Source organism: Amblyomma americanum, chromosome 10 (assembly GCF_052857255.1).
Source record: "Amblyomma americanum isolate KBUSLIRL-KWMA chromosome 10, ASM5285725v1, whole genome shotgun sequence".
Lineage (NCBI taxonomy): Eukaryota > Metazoa > Arthropoda > Arachnida > Ixodida > Ixodidae > Amblyomma > Amblyomma americanum.
Window position 1 is genome coordinate 27,942,227 of NC_135506.1, and position 21,716 is coordinate 27,963,942.

At 52.6% G+C, this 21,716-nt stretch overlaps 1 protein-coding gene and 1 pseudogene across 1 annotated transcript in view; both read right to left on the reverse strand.

The window, feature by feature from the left end:
* Nucleotides 1-21,716, reverse strand: part of LOC144108096 (calcium-activated chloride channel regulator 3A-1-like) — a 181,069-nt gene that overhangs the window by 21,394 nt on the left and 137,959 nt on the right. The window lies entirely within an intron of this gene.
* On the reverse strand, nt 11,383-18,042 carry LOC144107220 (uncharacterized; annotated as a pseudogene).

Here is a 21,716-nt window from a genome sequence, read left to right on the forward strand (position 1 = left end):
TTCGATACTTCTGGAACCTTCGTTTCCCCTATGTAGATATCTATGGAGTTTTGCAGATCATACCCTTGTCTGTAGACTCTGAGCACCTCGGATTTTTCAGAGGAGCATGCAAGTCCACAGTGTCGGGCTTGAGACTCGGCGAGGAAAGTCGGTAGTCGGTAGACAGCGAAACAGTTAGCAGTCAGGATTCCTAATTACTTCTACCAGTGGATTGAAACGGCGATTGTTGCCGCGACTCTGAAGGCCTACGCGAACATGATTACTGGGCAGTTCCTCCGATGCTGCCATCCGAAGCTCGTTGTCTTCTTAAAAGAACAGGAGTGCAAAACACACTCTATTGAATGGCTGACTCAACTGATTGCTTCCTAAAAGCACAGAACTTTTCTAATTCCGGAAAAGTGCCTGATGTAGCAAAACAACCCTGCATGAACTCCGTCGACTCACTGAAGAGGGCAGAATTAAGGTGCATGCTCTGCAATCGTCCTGGGCATAGGGCTTTCAATTGTCACACCACCACTAAAGAGGCGCCCAGGTGCAATTCTTGCGGCAAGATCGGGCACAGGGCAGAGAATTGCAGAAGTCGACACCAAGAGAAAGAGCAGAGTGCCGTCTGTTATGTTACTTGCGCTTTTCTACCTGCTCCGCCTGCCACCACTAAGCATCTAAAACATGTACAACAAAACACTCCACTCCTAGCGGTCATGACCAAAACATGGGGAATGCGCTTCAGTCTACAGCGGGTGGTGCGAGTGGCTTTTTATTAAAAAATAGTAAAAAGGAAGGAAAAGATTTTTGCTAGCCCCGGCATCTGCCATCGATACTGAAGCACCTGAGCTGGGGCAGCGGAAATAAAGGATAGGGCAGCGGGAAGGATGCCAGTTGCGGAAGGATTATCAGCGGGAAAACCTGTTCGCGTTTTTTGAGACACTGGCAGTAATGCTGTCATTATCCGCCGGGGTTCGGTTTCTTAGAACCGCTTGACAGGACGCACAGGGACACTGTATATCCTGAATGGTACCGTCACCCATTTAGCCAAGGCAAGAGTGCAATGCATATGCCATACTTCTCTGGTGGCATGACGAAAATTTCCATGAAACACCCCTTGTACGATTTCGTATTCGGAAACATCCCTGCTGTCAGGAAGCCACATGGCCCTAAACCAGTTTGGATGAGCGCGCGTGTTAGGGAGCATGACATGGCACCAGTTCCCCAGGAACACCTCCCGCCCGGAAAATCGGGGCGTTGTGTTACCGCCTTGGCCGAGAGACAAGATGACAAGTCATCCCCGTTGCACGTGCCACCAATACAGTGCTGTTACGTCACAAAAGAGCAGTGTAATCCGGACCCCGCTTCTGAGGAGCGCGCAAGCGCCCGAGTGCAGGCGCGGATATCTGACATGTACATATATCTGTGCCCCGCTCGCGCCTGGTCGCACCTCGCGCGTGCGCAGACAGGCACCAGCGTATGCCCGTGTGTGTAGGCGCTTCGCCCGTACACATATAATGTGTTCATCGAGTTAGGGATCGATAGTACACGATGCGAGAGACGGCGTCCAACAGAACGTTCAGTCAGTGCTCAGAATGCATAGGAGTGTCTCACTACCGTCACAGAAAAACCTTGAATGCGCCGCTATTCGTTGTCGCGCCAGTGGATGTTAGATACGCTGAGTTCCGGATACGAAGTCCTTTATTTATTTATTTATTTCCTTATTGCAAGTGCAATCGTTCAGGGATAAAAGCGTGCCTTTAGAAAATCACCAACGGATATAACACCCTCAGGGAGGTTTATTCACAGGAAGCAAGGAACATAAAGAGCGCGAACAAGATAGTAAAGCAAACAGACGTGTAGCTACGTGGAATCGAGGAAACGAACTTCACTGTCATGCAGGCAAACCGACGGGCTGCTAACGCACAATCTAGTTTTTTTCTTTATGTAGAAAGCCTCCACAATCTCCCTAGTTAAACTGCGTTGGGTGACTGTCCAATACATCACTGTGATGAAAAGTAGGGATGGAAAGTCTGCAGTATTTAACATGCTCGACTAGATTAGAAGGTTTATTAGCCTCCAATGTACAACATGCTCAGTTAGGCGCGTGGTGTTAATACAACGACCAGTCTGGCCAATATACACTTGTCCGCAGGAAAAAGGAATTTTATAAACGACTCCTTCGGAGCATGGAACATACTTAGTTTCATGTTTAATTCCATGGATACTTTGGGATTCAGTTTGCTTTTCAGCCTGTCTTTTCACCATTGCACACTGCCTTTTAAGTCTTTTAGGAGCTGAAAAGACAACCCCTAATTTATACTTGTTCGCAACTCTCTTTAGGTTAGGCGAAAGGCGGTGTACGTATACGGGAGAACTGCAACATTACTCGTTTCCTTCACTCTGTCTGACCCAGGCAGAGCAGCCGAAGTCGAAGTTTTTTTGGCTATCTTGTTGCAGCCCAACAAGATGGCATCATTAGAGCAACCTGCTTCTTTTAATCTTAACCTGTTCGCTTAAGCTCTTATTAATCAAATGGTCAAAAGATTTAGACAAAGCAGAAAACAACGATGAGACAACAATGCCGGTTTTTACTGTTTTAGAATGATGTGGCTGTAGTTAAACAACGGCTTGCCGGCCCTTGGCAAGTATTCCCAACAAATATGCCCGTCTGAATTTGCAGGCTCAAATCTAAAAACTGCAGCTTGTTGTCGGCCGTGACCTCTGTGCTGAATTGCCGACCTTGAGCATTTTCTTGAAACACTTTCAGAACACCAGTCATATGTCTAGAAAAGTTATTTTTATCTACAAAGTTTAAGAAGTCGTCAAAGCAACGGAAAATCTGCGACGCTCAGGGGGACCATTTCAGTCGGTAATCGTCCTCGGAAAAAAAAAATTAGAAACGTTAGTTTGCGTCAAATATGGCACGAAACGATTATCGGGGGGACGAGTTCGACGCGTTTATGAAAACTGTACATAGCATTACGGCGATAAAGGAGCCGATTCCCTGATACGCCGCAAAGACAGGCGACAGCAAGTACAGAACCAAGACGGCACCTTGCAACTCTCCAAATGATTGTTGAGATAGACATTTTGGACGCTTTCATTGCGTTCGCCCAAAAAATTTGTCTCCAAGCATCCGGTATCCTTGCCTTCGACCTACTTGACTGATTGTTTGTTTTTTATAGACTTTAATTAAGCTTCTAATCACGAGTCTAATCCTGGAGTTTCTTCAGGTGCTACTTTGGGCTAGTTAGCATGAGAGCCAACAGATACGGCGCTGGAGAGACATGGCACAGAGTGTATCACCACGCCCTGTTATTCCCGGGATGTATCTTTCTTCTACCTTACAACTCGTCAAAAAGGAACACGGACTGCATTGTCGCATCCGTCTCAAGAGCCGCTGTCTTATCATCGTTTTCAATCGACACAGCTTCCTTGACTGCCCCTCCCACAACAAGCCATTACACCATCTTGCCTTTTCTGTCCCTTTTTCTCTTCTCACTGGGCGACTTTCTGAATATTCTACTACTGAACATGCCTTCCTCAGGCACACAGAAGGCTTCACGCCGCATTGATAGTTTTCTTTCGCCCACAAAAGCCCTTCCTGCTCCCCCCTCTTCCCGCAGTGTGGAAGCTAATCCGAACAATGGTTAACCCCACAGCCCAACACCGCCGCTGTGTGCCCTCCCGTCTGCCTGCGTGGAGCTATGCGAGGCAGGAAAAGAAAAAAAAAAGAAAAAAGGAGTTCAGGTTGAAGCGGCCCGCGGTGGCAGTTTGCATATCTAAACGGCCATGTCCCGTAAAGCTGGTTTTGTCACGAACTTGCTGGTTCGTGGCGGGATCGTTATGTGGTCGTCACATACGCTCAACTTTGGTCTGCGGAGCTCGGTGTTGGTGTCAACGGGTTGCTGGGCGGTAAAAGATAGCATGACTTCCCGAATTTCGATGACCGCACCATACCATTGAAGGAAATCCATGCCCAGAATAAGATCTTTTGAACAGTGACGTAATACGGCAAAGGGAACAGTCAAAGTAAGACCGCCGATCTGGATGCGGCAGGTGCACACGCCGATCGGCGTCATTACATGACTACCGGCAGTGCGGATCACGGGTCCACGCCAAGGCGTCAGACCCTGTTACGTTTCGCCTACGACGCGCGGTATAGCCGGCGCGGATGCAACGGACGCCGGGGCTTCGTTCAAAGTGGCGGTCATTTTGGCCCGTTCAGTGCTGCCGCAACGCCTCCCGCCAAGCGCGTCCAAAGCAGGTTTCAATGCCACGTGTCTTCGTGTGTGCGTGTGTGTGTGTGCATGTTGGTGCCCACGCTTGTCAAAGCGCGGCAGCCGGGGAGAGGAGCTCCCCAACTGGGAGGCGAGGAGGTCTGACCGGCGCCGGCCCGGCGGACGCGTCGCGTCACGTCTCAACATGTCCGTGCGTCGCCGTCTCGTGCGCCTCATCCCGAGCCGTTCCTTCTTGCCCTCGACTCCGAGGGTATAAAGGCAGCTGCCCCGGACGCCAAAGAGAGGCTTCGATTTCTTCCGTCGAGTAACGTGGTCGCCCTGACCGGCTGCTCTTCTGCGATGCTAAAATAAACAAGTTGTTCTGTTGGCAGTCGACTCATCCTTTGCCAGGACCTTAGGATGTTTCCAGCTGTGCCCCAGGCCGCCAGGCCAACGCCACCCTTGGGGCTTGCGACCCATTTGCAACAACTGGTTGCCAGCGGTGAGATCGCGACAACGGAGGCCAGCAGCGAAGATATGCGGTCAACTGTATCCTGAGCAGCACAACGACCATCCGGGAGCAGTGCAACCAGCCCTGTGTGATGACTGGTTGCCTGCAGCGGAACGACTGCGCTGAATTCTTGGCTGCGAGGTTTGGTGAGTGCGGGACTTTATTCTTCTGAGTTTTGCCAGGCTTTTGTTAGTGTCAGAAACAGAGCTGGTAATTGTGGTTGTCGTTGCTGCCGGGTTAGTTTGCGGCAAGACAATAGTAGGCAGTAGAGAAAGCAGCATTCGGAGCAGCCATGGATTTGAAGTCGTTGCGCAAACCGAAATTGCTGGAGCTTGCAAGAGAGTTGGGTCTGGATGTCTCAGACAAACTCAGAAAACCAGAACTGCTAAGGGCTATTCTTGAGTTGGAGGCTGAGGATGACGAGCTGTCGGAATGCCTTGAGACCATTGAGGAGAGGGAGCAAAAAGAGAAAGACGAGCGCAAACGTAAAGAGCAAAAAGAGAAAGACGAGCGCGAACGTAAAGAGCAAAAAGAGAAAGACGAGTGCGAACGTAAAGAGCAAAAAGAGAAATACGAGCGCGAACGTAAGAGCAAAAAGAGAAAGACGAGCGCGAACGTAAAGAACAAAAAGATAAAGAGAAAGAAGAGCGCGACCGTCAACACGCTTTGGAAATGAAGCGTCTCGAGGTAGAGATGGAACGCGCTCGTAATGGAAGTCAGGCACACGGTGCAGGAGAACGAGTATCGTTCAAAATGACTGACCTGATGCGGCCGTTTAAGCTTGGAGAGGACATTGGTTTGTTCCTGGTTAACTTTGAGCGAACGTGCGAGAAGCAGGGGTTCTCTCGGGAAACGTGGCCACAGCGCTTGCTCACTTTGTTACCCGGCGAGGCGGCCGACGTAGTCGCTCGCTTGAAGAGAGAGGAGGCAGAGGATTTCGACCAAGTGAAATCGAGTCTGCTAAAAAAGTACAGGCTGTCAGCGGAGGCGTTCCGTCGGAAGTTTCGGGAAAATGAAAAAGGCAGAAGTCTGTCATATACAGAGTTTGCCTACAGGCTTATGTCAAACATGCAGGAGTGGCTCAAAGAAGAGAAAGCATCTGGTGACCACGAGAAAATTCTGCAGTGTTTCGGGCTGGAACAGTTGTATAGTCGGTTACCTGAGAACGTGCGGTACTGTGTCTTGGATAGGCCAGACGTTAGTACAGTGGCTAAAGCCGCCGAGCTAGCCGAGGAGTTTGTGACGCGTCGGGCTCGCGGAGCTAATGACGGTCAAAAGGGTGAATTTGGCTCCAAGTCTGAGAGGCCGAAGTTCACACCCATGAGAGCAAGGGGGGACACACGTAGTGCGGATGCGAGTAAAAGCAGTCCGACCGAACGTAAGGAGACGGCGGCAGCCGAAGCCGACCGCAGAAAGCGGTTCGAGACGAGGCAAGCGCGCGTGTGCTATACGTGCCAGAAGCCGGGTCACTTTTCGGCGCAGTGTCCAGAAACAAAAACAAAAGTCGTGTTTTGTCATTATGCAGCACTGACGAGATAATGAAGCTTCTCGAGCCTTACATGCGAGACTTCCTCGTGAACGGGAAAGAGTGCCGCGTGCTTCGTGATTCCGCAGCTACAATGGATGTAGTTCACCCCTCTTACGTAGAACCCGATATGTTCACGGGCGAGTGTGCATGGATCAAGCAAGTCGTGGAAGCTCATAGCGCGTGTCTGCCCGTAGCAAAAGTGCTTATTGAAGGACCTTTCGGAGCAATTGAGACGGAGGCCGCAGTGTCATCTATGCTGCCCCCCCCAGTACCCGTACCTATTTTCGAACAGGTCCGATCACCTCCTGCGCGAGAAGGGGCTTTTGTTTGGTGAGGCTAGCGTTCAGGCCTTAACCAGATCGAGAGTTCGGGAGCTCGCTGCAAAGGCGGTAGTTGCGGGGCCGACGTTGTCGAACAATGAAAAAGGGTCTGAGGCGCAGCAAGCTGATATTCAGAGCACGTCCGAACTGAATAAAATTGAGCCTGTAGCGTTGAAGGCACCAGGTACTGGAGAGGAAACGCCCGACACGGGAAATTTAGAAGAGCTATCTGCAGATTTGCTCATCGCGCCTACGTAAGAAGGACTTAATAGGTTGCTAAAAGTCAGCCGGTCGGCTTTGATAGCCGAGCAAAAAAAGGATGGCAGCCTAGAAAACATGCGCTGCAATGTCAAGGAAGGTATCGCCAAGAAAAATGCTCGTTTTGTGGAAAGAGGTGGGGTCCTGTACCGGAAGTATCTAGACCGCAGGGGAGTGGAGTTCGATCAGCTGATCGTGCCTCAGTGCTACCGTCAGGATCTGTTGCGCTTGTCGCATGGCGGTTCGTGGTCCGGACACCTAGGAGTTAAGAAGACTAAGGACCGTCTCTTGCAAGAGTACTATTGGCCAGGGTGTTTTCGTGACGCAGAACACTTTGTGAGGACATGTGACACCTGTCAGCGGGTTGGCAAACCAGGGGACAAATCGAGGGCGCCGTTGAAGTTGGTACCTATCATTACGGAGCCTTTTAGACGGCTCGTTGTGGATACAGTGGGACCTCTGCCGGTAACAGCCACGGGGTACAGACACATTTTGACTGTGATCTGCCCAGCGACAAAGTTCCCTGAAGCAGTGCCGCTTAAATAACTCAGCTCAGTTGAGATAGTCAATGCACTACTGTCCTTATTTGCGCGAGTTGTTTTTCCTGCGGAAATCCAGTCAGATCAGGGCACAGTGTTTACTAGCGCTTTGACGACAGCCTTTCTCGAAAGGTGTGGGGTAAAGCTGTTACACAGCTCAGTGTACCACCCACAGTGGAATTCCGTTGAGAAGCTCCATTCCGTCATGAAGCGCGTGTTGAGAGCATTGTGTTTTGAACAACAAAGTGATTGGGAGCTGTGTCTGCCTGGGGTGATGTTTGCATTAAGGACCGCGCCGCATGCGGCTACGGGGTTTTCGCCAGCTGAGCTGGTGTACGGTCGCTCGCTGCGGTCTCCGCTTCGCATGCTTCGAGATTCGTGGGAAGGCAGGGGCGACGACCCAGTCGTGGTCGAGTACGTGCTTAGGCTCCTCGAACGCTTAAGAAGGGCACAGGAGTTGTCAGGTGAAGCAATGGAAAAGGCCCAGCAGAGGGCCAAGGTTTATTATGATCGGACAGCCAGGGCCCGTCGTGTTGAGGTGGGCGATGAGGTAATGATATTGCGCACATCGCTAAAAAACAAACTCGACGTGCAGTGGGAGGGCCCAGCACGGATTGTTCAAAAACTGTCGGACGTTAACCACGTGGTGAGTCTGCCAGGAAAACGGAAAGCACAGCAAGTTTACCACTGTAATCTGCTCAAACCCTATAGACAACGGGAAGCAGTGGTGTGTATGATGGTAAACGTTCCCGAAGAGCTTCCGGTCGAGCTTCCGGGACTAGGCTCAGTGAAGAACAGGGAAGACACCGATCAGGTCATTAGTGACTTACTCAGTAAAGCACCGCTGTCGCCTGAGCAGAAAGCCGAACTACACCAACTCTTACAAGAGTTTCAAGGTCAGTTCTCTGAGAGGCCGGGTAGGACTTCTGTCCTTACTCATGAAATAGAACTTACCTCCCCAGAGCCAGTACGATCCAAGGCGTACCGGGTGTCACCCCGCCAGCGCGATATTATGGAGGCTGAGGTAGAGAAAATGCTACAGCTCGGTGTTATTGAGGCGGGTGAGAGTGATTATACCTCCCCTTTGATTTTAGTTGAGGTACCGGGCAAGAAACCTCGTCCTTGCGTCGACTACCGCAGGCTTAATTCCATCACTAAGGAACCAATTTATCCGATCCCTAACATCGAGGAGCGCCTTGAGAAAGTTAGTAGCGCTCAGTTTATTTCCACCCTAGATCTTGTCAGGGGTTATTGGCAGGTTCCACTTACAGAAGAGGCTAGTAGGTATGCGGCGTTCATTTCACCAATGGTAACATTCCGTCCTAAAGTTTTGAGTTTTGGTTTGAAGAACGCGCCATACTGCTTTTCAAGCCTCATGGACAAAGTGTTGCGGGGACAGGAAGAATTTGCTTTACCGTATTTAGACAACGTAGCGATATTCTCCGCATCCTGGTCGGAGCATATGGCACACTTGAGGGCAGTGCTAACCCGCCTGCGCGAAGCGGGCTTGACAGTCAATGCTCCCAAGTGCCAATTAGCACAGGCCGAGGTTGTCTACCTCGGTCACGTGATTGACAGGGTCGCCGCCGCCCCTCTGAAATAAAGGTGGCCGCTGTGCGAGACTTCCCGCAACCGCGTACGAAGACCGATATTCGGTCGTTCTTAGGTGTCGCCGGCTACTATCAGAGGTACATCCCCAGGTACTCCGATATCGCGGCTCCCCTGACGGATGCTCTAAGAAAAACAGAGCCCCAAAACAGTCGTCTGGCGCGAGACAAAGGAAAGAGCTTTTAGCGCCCTAAAGAGCGCCCTAACAAGCCAGCCTGTGCTACGATCGCCAGACTACACAAAAGGGTTCGTTGTTCAGTGCGATGCTAGTGAGCGAGGCATGGGCATTGTACTGTGCCAACGGGAAAATGGAGAAGTGGAACACCCCGTCCTGTATGCTAGTCGTAAGCTGACCTGTCGTGAGCAGGCGTACAGCGCCACCGAGAAAGAGTGTGCGTGTATCGTGTGGGCCGTTCAGAAATTGTCATGCTACCTAGCCAGCTCGAGGTTTATCATTGAGACGGATCACTGCCCTCTCCAATGGCAGCAGACCATCTCTCCCAAAAATGGCCGCCTCCTGCGCTGGAGCCTCGCTTTGCAACAATATTCCTTTGAGGTGCGTTACAAAAAGGGGAGTCTCAACGGTAACGCCGATGGGTTAAGTCGAGGCCCCTAACGTAGGAATCCGCCTCAAAGTTGTTTGTTACTGATGTTTTCTTCCTGAGGCAGGATTTTTAACATATTGCTTTTGTTTAGTGTTTCAAAGTGATGACGTGCTTGCTAGTGCAATTTTCCCATTTGTGGACGCGTTCTGAGTGCTGCTTGACTACTGTAAGGAACTAGGCAGTAGGATAAAAGGGGAAAGAGCCTGGCAGAGCTTAGTGAGGGTTGTCTCGTGCTTGCTGACTGAGCGGTTGCGTTTCGGCGTAGTTCTAACGCTTGCTGGGTACGAGAACAAAAAATGGCCCCTCTCCCGAAGTCACTTTGCAGTGTCCTGTGTGAACCTGAACCTGAGAACGAGGCCTTCTCTGTGCGCTGCGCTCAAGCAACGCCGAGGGACGACCGATTTCGATTCCGAGCTTCATCGAGCTACATCCCTTCGGACAGCGGATGCAGTTCCCTGACCATCGGGATCTCCTTCTCCCGGCGGGGCGGTCTGTTACGTTTCGCCTACGACGCTCGGTATAGCCGGCGCGGATGCAACGGACGCCGGGGCTTCGTTCAAAGTGGCGGTCATTTTGGCCCGTTCAGTGCTGCCGCAACGCCTCCCGCCAAGCGCGTCCAAAGCAGGTTTCAATGCCACGTATCTTCGTGTGTGCGTGTGTGTGTGTGCATGTTGGTGCCCACGCTTGTCAAAGCACGGCAGCCGGGGAGAGGAGCTCCCCAACTAGGAGGCGAGGAGGTCTGACCGGCGCCGGCCCGGCGGACGCGTCGCGTCACGTCTCAACATGTCCGTGCGTCGCCGTCTCGTGCGCCTCATCACGAGCCGTTCCTTCTTGCCCTCGACTCCGAGGGTATAAAGGCAGCTGCCCCGGACGCCAAAGAGAGGCTTCGATTTCTTCCGTCGAGTAACGTGGTCGCCCTGACCGGCTGCTCTTCTGCGATGCTAAAATAAACAAGTTGTTCTGTTGGCCGTCGACTCATCCTTTGCCAGGACCTTCGGATGTTTCCAGCTGTGCCCCAGGCCGCCAGGCCAACGCTACCCTTGGGGCTTGCGACCCATTTGCAACAACCCCTACAGAGAATCGTGGCGAGCTGACTCCTCACCGCAGAAAAATCAGCGCCGGTATTGAGTGCGGTCACTTCATAACTGTCGGCGGTTACTAAAATTTCAGCGGACACCAGTCGTTCGCCGCACGTCGGCGAGGTCGCCGAATCGGGTCGTCGCTTCAAATCGTCGGGTGGAGGCTGCTGATTCTGTGCAGTGCCGGCGGCCCTACCACCGGAGGACGCCGTCTTCAACTTTCCCGGCGAGGGGACGTGACTCTGAACTGACCAGAGGATGAGGGCCGACTGAGCGAAGCAAAGAGCCTCGGAGATGGCGATCGCAATTGACACTGCTACGAGGTCGGGGCAGCACGTGAGCAGCCAGGTCTCCTCTATGTCCTGCGGTCTTTCACCATAGCGAGGTCGAGGTGCGTCCGGCGGGAATCCTCTGAAACCCATCCGCCTTTACGGGCAATTCCGCAGATTATTGCCCAGCTCCCTACACTGGTAGCAGAGCGGGCGATTGTTGGACGTTCGCCTCAAGTGCGTTTTGCTGAAAGGAGGGCACAGATTCTGCTGCTGCTCGACGAGGCGCAGGTAACGGTGGGGTGGTCGTGGCCCGGAAACCGGGGCGAAACGCTTGCGGCGCGTAGGCAGCTCGGTGCAGGGCATCGCTGTAAGGCATGACGTGCGGCTCCTGTAGTGGTGCTGGTGGTGGCTGCACCGCTCGCCGGATTTCATCGCGGAGGGCATCCCCTGTAGACTATATGCTTGCCCACGGAGCATCCAAGTCGAGATGTTGCAGTTCTTCGCGGACAATGCTCCGAACAAGCTCTCGCAGCGCTTCGTCCCCGTCGACTGGAAAGGACGCCCAGTAGTGAGCGGACGCTACATTTGCCTGACGGCCGTAGTGGGCACTCCGTTCCCGCAATGAACGTTCCATGCTCGTCGCTTCCTTCGCGAAGGCGGCGACGGTTCTCGGAGGGTCGCGCATCAGGCCAGCAAACAGCTGCTTCTTCACCGCACGCATAGAGTGCCGTACCATTGTGGCTTCTGGCATGGCAGGGTCGGCCCTATTGAAGAGGTGGGTCATGTCTTCTATAAACATGGCCACGCTCTCGTTGGACTGCTGTGACCTGGAAAAAAGGGCAATTTCAGCAGTCTCCCTTCACTCGCTCAAGCTAAATGTGGCCAGCAACTCACGGCGAAAAGCCGCCCAGTTGAAGGACGCCTCGTGGTTCTCAAACCACGTTTCCGCCGAGACTTGCAGTGCGAAATACATATTCATCAGCTTCCGCTCGTCGTCCCTTTGGTTGATCTGCGCCGTCAACTTAGAACGCGCCGGGTGTGGAACCATGTTGTGCATCCAGCGCCCGAGCACGCGCGGCTCTCCGGCCTTCGTGTGTGGGTGGAGCCATATTGTGTGGTACTGGTTCGACCCATAACCTGTGCCACCACAGCTCCGGGATGCGGAGTGCTTCCTCCGGGGCACAGGGTATGCTTATTTTGAGGCGACTTAGCACGCGGCGTTCTGGCCCCGTCTGCTGCAGTCTCGTGTACTGACTCCTGAGATGAACCTCTCGCAACTCCGAGTAGGTGCTAAGCACCCCCAGGGCCGTGTTGTGACTTTGAGGTGGTCCCGCAACGCTCGCCACCCGTTTTGTGACAGAGCGTTGCCAGCTCTCAGTCGGTAGCGAAGACTCCGAGTCAGGCGTCGATGAGAACGAAAGGGATGTTATACATTATGTACAGAGCATTATACAGGACGAGATCGGCACAGGGGCCGAGAGCTAGCAGCAAACGCGACTGTTTTCGCACGGTGACGTCCGGCGAGGCTCCAACGCGTCACACATCACACTCCACTCGGGAGCGGCACACTCAGCACGAGCTCGGAAGATCGGAGTCCGGAGGTCTCTCCAGGCGGCAGCGTTGGGGCTTATATAGCCTCGAGAAACGGTCGTCACACAAACGGACCAATAAAAATCCAGCACTTAACAGCCGTCCGAGAGGTCCAACCAGCGACCGCGCTGGCCACGCGCTTCAAGTTTGCCGCGCGCGGTGACTCCCAGGGCGAAAGGGTACCGGGGCCTGGCTGTCTAGCAATGCTGCAAACGTTTGGACATGTTGCTCGCCGATGCTTCTCCACAAGGCGGCGCTGTCCAGCGGCGCAGCATCATAGCTTGTCCAGGGGGTGTTAGGGCGCTCTTGCCTCGCGGCGCAGCACCGGGCTAGTCCAAGGGGCCTGTCCAAGGGCGTTGGCAGGAGAATTTGTGAAACTTGTAAATGTGGAATCCGGGCTGGTTGTCCGGGCAAAACAGCATCCCCGCCCTCAGATAAGGCGCCGGGAAGACGAGCTGCTTCCACGTGGCTCGGATGCCAGGCGCGCACGTTCGTCAGGCTCTTCGAAATTCACGTCCAGTGTCCGGACGCCAGTCTGCTTCACGTGCCCAGATCCCACTCGCCGGGCCAGGATCGCTGCTCACAGCGTTGTCGCCAAGGCACCTCGACCAGCTTCGCTCGGATTGTTCCGATGCCCTCTCTTCTCGCCACAGGTTGTGGTTGGTCATTCTGCAGCTTGCAAATCCGACCGGCAAAAGGCAACACCCAACACAAGCAAGTGCCCTCTGTCTCCTGTCAAACACCAGACAAGGCCATAATCCAAATCAACCTAACTAAATTGCTGTCCCCTTTTTGATCCCGCTGCAACAAGAGGCAGGTGTACGATCTGGTACACAAGGTTCAAACAACAATTTTGCAAAACAACAAAACGCCAAAATATTAGGAACCATCATAATCATGAATACTAATGAATATAGAATGATCCCCTTGAAATGACTTGGACCGAAAACACACTACTGAGGAAGCAAATGAGGTCATTCATTTTTGCCCCGATCTTCCTGCGAACATGACAGGTTGTCGCGAAGCGAAATAAGGTAAGTAACGAGGAGGTCACTGAAAGAAGCGAGGCCTAGAATGCACGACTTAGAGCATCTGCTTTCGCGTTCAACCTTCCCTTCTTATAACGGATGACGAGGTTGTGCTGCTGGAGGGTCATGCTCCACCTCAGCAAACGGCCACTTTTAGACATGTTACTTAACCAAGTGAGAGGGCAATGGTTCGTTTCCACAATAAACATAACAAGCCAGCTTCTGCACTGCCCACAGAACGCAGGCGCACTCTTTCTCAGAGGTACTGTATGCCTCTTCCCTACAACTTAGTTTGCGACTCAAATACAAAATTGGTCGTTCATGACCACTAGCATCTTCTTGGCATAGCACCGCTCCCATTCCGTGACCACTCGCGCCACATTGAATGATGAAACTTTTCGAAAAGTCTGGCGGCTCAATGCTCGCTTCAGCATTTGGAACGCATTTTGTTTCTTCGGGTCCCACGTCACCTTAACGGGCTCAGACTTCCGAAGCGCGTCCGTTAGCGGGCTGGCAAGGTCAGAGAAGTCTCTCACATAGTGTTGGTAATATCCAGCTAAACCTAAAAAGGCCCTTATATCCGTCTTAGTGGTTGGCCGGGGATAGTTCACAATAGCGGCTACTTTGATATCGGAAGGTCTACGACGGCCGCGCCCTACCACATGGCCCAAGTCAGTCACTTCACCTCAACCTAGGTGACATTTAGCTGGTTTCACCGTAAGGCCTGCCTCTTTCAACCTGCTCAATACGACACGCAAGTGCTCCAGATGTGCTTCCCAAGTGTCCGAAAATATGGCAATATCATCGAGGTACAGTAAGGCGAACTCGCCCAAACCATAAAGCACTCTGTCCATCAGGCTAGAAAAACAGTACGGCGCGTTTTTGAGTCCGAAGCTCAACATGAGTGGGCGGAACGTTCCAAACGGGGAAACGAACGCGGCGCAGCGGCTAGCCCGTTCCGTAAGGGGTACTTGCCAATAGCCTCGCACGAGGTCCAGGGTAGATATATAATTTTATTTCGACACCGTCTCTACCCTTTCTTTCAGGTTCGGTATCGGGTATGTCTGATCTCGGGTTATAGCGTTCAGACGCTGATAATCGACGCATGGCCTCGGATCTTTTCCCCGAACCTGGACGAGTATCAGGGGCGATGTGCAATCGCTCTCACTTGGGACAATAACCCCCAAGTCAGGCATGCGCTGAATCTCCTCAGCCATGATTTTTTTCTGCGCGGGTGAACAGCGATACGGTTTACTGCGGATCGGTTGCTCAGATGTTAACTCGATGTCGTGCTCTAGGACCGTGGCCCTTCCCGGACGGTTCGAAAAAACCTCCTTAAACTCTGCAACGATTCCCTTTAAGTCCTCCTTTTGGCCGACATTTAGACGCGCGTCCAACGTAAGGTGTTCCAACATTAGCTCTAAACCACATTCTTTCATGTCAGCCGTCGTCAGGATTTCGGCCCCTTCCTCATCGGCAGCATTTATCGTCATGCTTACAATCGAGTGACGCTGAATGTATGGTTTCATCAAATTGCTGTGATAAATTTTGTTGGGCCTTCTCCCTAATTTAATTTCGAAGTTGGTATCGGAAAGCTTCGATACAACCTTTGCGGGACCCTCCCAGTGAACCTCGAGCTTGTTTTTCTTCGACGGTCGCAGCAATATCACTTGGCTACCCACTTCAAAAGTGCGTTTTTTTGCTGACTTGTCGTAGTATTCCTTTGACAAGGTTTGCGCCGCCTTCATGTGGTTCTCTACAATATCTTTTGTTTTCCCGAGCCTCTGGAGGAGGTCGAGGATGTAGGAGACTACATTTGGGTCGTCGTCACTGCCCTCCCAAGACTCTCGTAGCATGCGCAGCGGAGTTCTTAGGCTCCAGCCATATACAAGCTCCGCGGGGCTAAAGCCTGTGCTCTCATGGGGAGCAGATCTCAAGGTGAACATAGCTGCGGGAATGCAGGCCTCCCAATCACAATGACGCTCAAAGCACAGGGCTCTCAATATTCGCTTCAGCACCGAGTGCATTCGCTCTAATGGGTTAGACTGTGGGTGATGGATAGAACTGTGCACCATTTTAATGCCGCATCTTTCCAGAAAAGTAGAAGTTAGGAAGCTGGTGAAGACGCTGCCGTTGTCGCACTGAATCTCGGAAGGGAACCCGATGCGTGCGAACATTGAGAGCAGAGCGTCTACGACCTGTGAGGAATTTAGCTCCTTAAGAGGTACTGCCTCTGGGAACTTTGTCGCGGCACACAGGGCGGTCAGAACATACCTACAACCGTTCGTTGACTCTGGCAGAGGACCTACAATGTCGATTACCAGTCGCCGAAAAGGTTGTTATGACTGGCAGCAATTTCATCGGTGCCTTCCACTTGTCAGTGGATTTGCCGACTCTCTGGCAGGTGTCGCAAGAGCGCACGAATTGTTCGATATCCTTCAAACAATACGGCCAATAAAACTCCTGAGCCATTCTAGCCTTGGTCTTTTTTAAGCCAAGGTGCCCGGCCCACGCATTTTCGTGCGCGAGTTCCAGTAACTGACGGCGATATTTCCGAGGAATCAGAAGCTGCTCATATTTGCGACCCGGCTTATCCGTGTATCAGCGGTACAATAAGCCAGATTTCTCGTAAAATGAAACCCTCTTTTTCTCCAGCCCCAGTCTGACGCTCTTCATCAGATCGGCTATGGAGCAATCTTCCTGCTGCTCGCGAATCAGAGTTGCCTTTTCAACTGCAGCTAGCTCCTGCCAGCTGGCGGAAACTGGAGCAAGTGTGGAGCCCGCGTCACCTAACTGCGGCGTCATGTCTACATCGCGACTAGCACTGCACGTGTCACTCCCAGTAACTTCCAGGCCACGCTCGCCCAGGCCAGCCTCCGAGCTCTGCATCTCCCGTGCCTGCTCGCCACTCAAATTACCTTGATCGCTCCGTGTGCCGCCCCGCTGTTCGCTCACCGCCGCCAAGTCAAGTTCCTTCGACAGCTGACGCGCTTTGAATCGCGTGAGGGCCATGTACGCCACGTCGGCGAAGAATGATTTGCCCTGATCCTTCAGCAGCTGCTCCCAGCTATTTGAGAAGAGGTAGGGAAAATGCTCCGGGAGGGCGGCAGACACAGCGGCTTCTGTGTTAAGTTTTCCGAACACTCCTTCAACGATAACTGTTGCGATCGGCAAACAGACACTCTCCTCCTCGGCCACTTGCCGTATCCAAGCGCATTCTCCCGTAAAATCACTCGAGGAGACGAAAGACGGGTGGACAACGTCCATAGTTGCTGCCGAGTCCCGAAGTACTGTGCACTTCTTGCCATTTACCATAATTTCCTGCATATATGGCTCCAATAGTCGCGTGTTTTTGTTTGTTTCCCGTATTGTTGCAAAAGCAATTTTCTCTTGGCAGTTCGCCGCGATGTGCCCTTGCTTTTGGCAGTTGTAGCAGGTTAACGGCTTCCGTTTTTCAAAAGAACGCGTCGCATCGTTTCGCTGCTTGGGACCATCGTTAGCCTTCTGAGATGCATTCTGTCCTTCCCTTACCGTTTCTTTGGTAAGGGACTCGTCTTTCCGAGACTCGCGACGGGTGATTTGCTTCCGTTCGTCGGACTTCCTGGAAAAACCATCTCTTCTATCTTTTTTTTTCTACTCGCACTGCCCTGCTGTGCAAGCTGCGGCGGGTGTAATACTCTTCCGCTAACTCTGCTGCCTTGCTTAGCTTAACCTCCTTTAGCCTATCTTGCAGCCAGAGCCTGGCATCCTCATCAATGGAACGGTAGAACTGCTCTAGCGTGATGCATTCGACGATTTTATCGCGGTCGTCGAAAACCTCTTCGCCCTTCAGCCATTCCACCAGGTCGGCTTTTAGACGAAACGCGAAGTCAACATTCGACTCCCTGCCCTTTTTTGCATACCGGAACCTCTGCCGGAAAGCTTCGGGCGACAATTTGTACTTCCGCAGTAGCGCTTCCTTGACGTCACTGTAGCTTTTGAACGCCTCTTTCGATAAGCAAGTTATTACGTCAGATGCCTCCCCAGGAAGCAAAGATAAGATTCTGTGCCCAGAGGGATCGCTCAATGCCATTCCGTTCGCAGACATGCTCAAATTTTACGAGGTATTTGGCCATATCGCCTCCGACGACAAAGGGTGGAAGTTGATCGCGTATTCTTGGACCGTTAGAAGCGAGACTAGGCGCCGGCGAGCTAATTCGGGCCTCCAACTCTTTCATTTTAAATTCGTGCTCGCGACGTTTTTCTTCCTTTTCCTCCTCGCGACGTTTTTCTTCCCTTTCCTCCTCGCGACGTTTTTCTTTCTCTTCCTCCTCGCGACGTTTTTCCTGCTGCTCCCATCGTTCATTGATATCCGCCCAGGCCTCTTCGGCTTCCTCAGCCGTTATGTCCCCAGTCCTCATGACCTCAAGGATCGCATTCTTTCTTTTTGCTGAGCCCAACTCAATGCCCAACTCCTCACAAATTTGGAGAAGTTCTTTGACCTTGTACTTCTCCATCGTTCACACTGTCCTCTTGCTGTTTACCCTTTTTGAATATACTTGCCGACGCTGCTATAACGTTACTAGTAAGACACGCGCAAGTATTTCACACACTGCCCTGTTTACACCCTCAGCATCTCTTGGTTTTCAAAACACTCTTACTAGGCTTGAAACAAACAAGGTTAACGCAATGCTACACCAAGTCCTTCTCTAAGCTACTATAACCTGTGTCAGAGAAAGTCTGGTGTTTGAGGTAAACTTCAGGCACTCACCGCGCCGAGGTAGCTGATGCCGGTCAATCCCGTAGCTGCCATCCAGTGTTGTGACTTTGAGGTGGTCCCGTAACGCTCGCCACCCGTTTTGGGACAGAGCGTTGCCAGCTCTCAGCCGGTAGCGAAGACTCCGAGTCAGTCGTCGATGAGAACGACGAAAGGGATTTTATACATTATGTACAGAGCATTATACAGGACGAGATCGGCACAGGGGCCGAGAGCTAGCAGCAAACGCGACTGTTCTCGCACGGTGACGTCCGGCGAGGCTCCAACGCGTCACACATCACACTCCACTCGGGAGCGGCACACTCAGCACGAGCTCGGAAGATCGGAATCCGGAGTTCTCTCCAGGCGGCAGCGTTGGGGCTTATATAGCCTCTAGAAACGGTCGTCACACAAACGGACCAATAAAAATCCAGCACTTAACAGCCGTCCGAGAGGTCCAACCAGCGACCGCGCTGGCCACGCGCTTCAAGTTTGCCGCGCGCGGTGACTCCCAGGGCGAAAGGGTACCGGGGCCTGGCCGTCTAGCAATGCTGCAACACGTTTGGACATGTTGCTCGCCGATGCTTCTCCACAAGCCGTTGCTGTTTAGCGGCGCAGCATCATAGCTTGTCCAGGGGGTGTTAGGGCGCTGTCGCTTCGCGGCGCAGCACCGGGCTAGTCCAAGGGGCCTGTCCAAGGGCGTTGGCAGGAGAATTTGTGAAACTTGTAAATGTGGAATCCGGGCTGGTTGTCCGGGCACAACAGCCGTGAGGCAGACCGTGGAGGTGGTAATCGGGAGGTCCAGAGCTCGTTTCACGATTGCGAATAATGACGTCCAACTGCTTTATGTTAGCTTCATTAAGGCGGAAGTACGGCGTGGAGTACATGATAAGACTAGTGACATATGCTTGAGCGAGGGGGAGCGCATCGCGTCCGCGCAAGCCACCGCACCGGTTAGACACGCGTCGTAGCATACGGCCTACCATTTCCCCCACGCGCTTGATTTTGGCGATGGTAGTGTCGGTCTTTAGCCACCGATGAATGCGTAATTCCAAGATTCTGATTTCTTCAATCTCGCGGACAGGACCCTCGCGGAGGGTAACGCACATTGGAGTCGATCTTCGATGAACGAATGTGCAGTAGCTCGGACTTGGCTGGGGCAAGAGCAAGCCCGCATGAGTTGGCGGAAGTCTCGACAATGGTCGTGGCTTGCTCGAGGTTTTCCTCCATTTCACTGACACTGCCTTGGATAACCCAAAGTATTACGACGTCGACATATACTGCGTGGTGCACCCTCCCAGCCCGCTGCAGGAAGGAAGGTAGTTCCATCATTGCGATGTTGAACAGCAAAGGCGAGAGCACAGCGCCCTGACGAGCGCCCCTAGCTCCCTTGCGGTAAGGTCCGTGCTCCTGATCATCGATCCGGAGCAGGGCCTGCCGCTGGGAGAGGAAGTCCTGAACATAGCTGAGCGCTTTTGCACCGCAATTTGTGCGGCTGAGGTTGGAAAGTATGCTGCCGTGCTTGACGTTATCGAAAGCACCCTTAAGGACTTATGCCAGAATAGCGCGGTCTCTGCGTGTGATCGTCCGAGGAGCGATGATGTCCTCACGGAATTGTAAGAGTACGTCTTGGGCCGACATGTGCGGGCGGAATCCGTACATAGTGCCTGGAGACAGATGCTTGGATTCGATATACTAGAAAGACAACCGGTATCGATCCATCGTATTCATGAGTTTCCCGAACGCATGAGGTTAGCGAAATGGGTCTCAAGTTGTCAAAGCGTACTGTCTTTCCGTTCTTAGGAATGAAAAATGTTAGGGATGTTATCTATGCCCTAGGGAGGGGAGTTGAAGATACGCCCGATCAGGCAGGTTCTCAAGCAGCGTAATTGTAATGCCACCACGACCCGGAGCCGTTCCCGTTCTCATTTTGTCTATGGCTGCCTTCAAGTCAGAGCGCAAAAGGAGCGTTCAGGTCCTTGTAGGGTTGCCCTGCATACTGGAACCCAGGACCTTTTGGGTCCTTTGTGTGGCATAGGTAGCGCTCACACAGATCCTCAGCTAGCTGTGCATTGGTGCCCGAGTAGCTGTGTAGAACCCTCTTTAGGTTGAGTTGTATTTCACCGCGCCTGTCGGACGGCTCGAAGAGAGCGCGAAAAAGGTGCCAGGTGCTCTGCGTACTGAGGTATGTGCGCATCTTGAGACGGCGGGCTTTCTAGTGTGTGCGCTTCCATCGACGGATCAGACCGCGGCGGGCCTCCCACAGATGGAGCAGGTGTTGTTCACCACCGGCCTGTCTTCCTTTAGAGGAAGGGTCTGAGTGTCATCGCACTGCATTGAAGTGATGTCTCTGGCCCAAACGTCGTACCCCTTCGTTAGTCAGGTGTTTGGGTCGGAGACGTGCGGAATTGGTGCCACTGTGTAAGTTGGGCTTGACCATATCGTTTACGGGACGCGTTTGTGCGACACGGAGTGTGCAGTGGTCGCTACCTAGATTATCATTAAATTCTCCCAAGTTGCGTGTGCAATGGATATGGTGAGGCTGAGTTCGGGGCATGTGTCTCGTGTTATGGACGTACCGAACCGAGTGGAGAAGGTGAGGTCCGTAAGGAGCGTGAGTTGCAGCCGGGAAATGAGTTCGGCCAAGCGTATACTTCTAGCGTCGTCCTCGCGGTAGTCCCACTGGATACTGTGGCCGTTGAAATCGCCCACAATAAAAAGTGGAGCCTTGCCTGCCGCCCGGATCGCCTTGACGATCTTGTCAAATGCGACCCAAGTCTGTCTGTGCTCGATGTACACGTTGAGCACGAACATGGAGAGGTCCTGGCGTCATAAAGGAAGGATTTCGACCAAAGAATATTCAATGTAGTCGTCTTTGATTTTGAGGCCGCGTGAAAATCCGGTGTGTGATTTGTGAAAGAAAATGCGTGCTCGGCTGTTTGTTTGGTACGCCCAGCACACCGAGAGACGGAATTCGTCGCCTGTTTCCTGAAGGGCGAGAACAGCCGGAGGTGCCCGTAGAGTGGCCAGAAAGGACTGGAGCGCACCTGACGGCCACCGCGGAAGAAAGTCCGAGTGGTCCACTGTGTTCAAACGGCTCCAGGGACCTCACGTTGTAGGCAGCAACTATTAGCCTTGGAGACCGTCCAGTATTGCGGTAAATAAAGAATTGAACTGCATTAATCTATAACGGCTCGGCTTGAAGGGAACGGTTATGTGTGCTGGAACTAGCTGCACCAGATCGGGCATTTTTTTCGTTGGAGTTTTATAACGGCGCCAGCAAACTACCCTTACCCTCACGCGAATACGCGTCCATATATAATCCTGCTATGTGTTTTCGTTTTATATCATCAGGGACACTGTATTCTCTTTGCATTCGATACCAACCTGGCTATCTGTTCGCTGCTGTCGTCGATAGCGCGCACCGCTCGACCT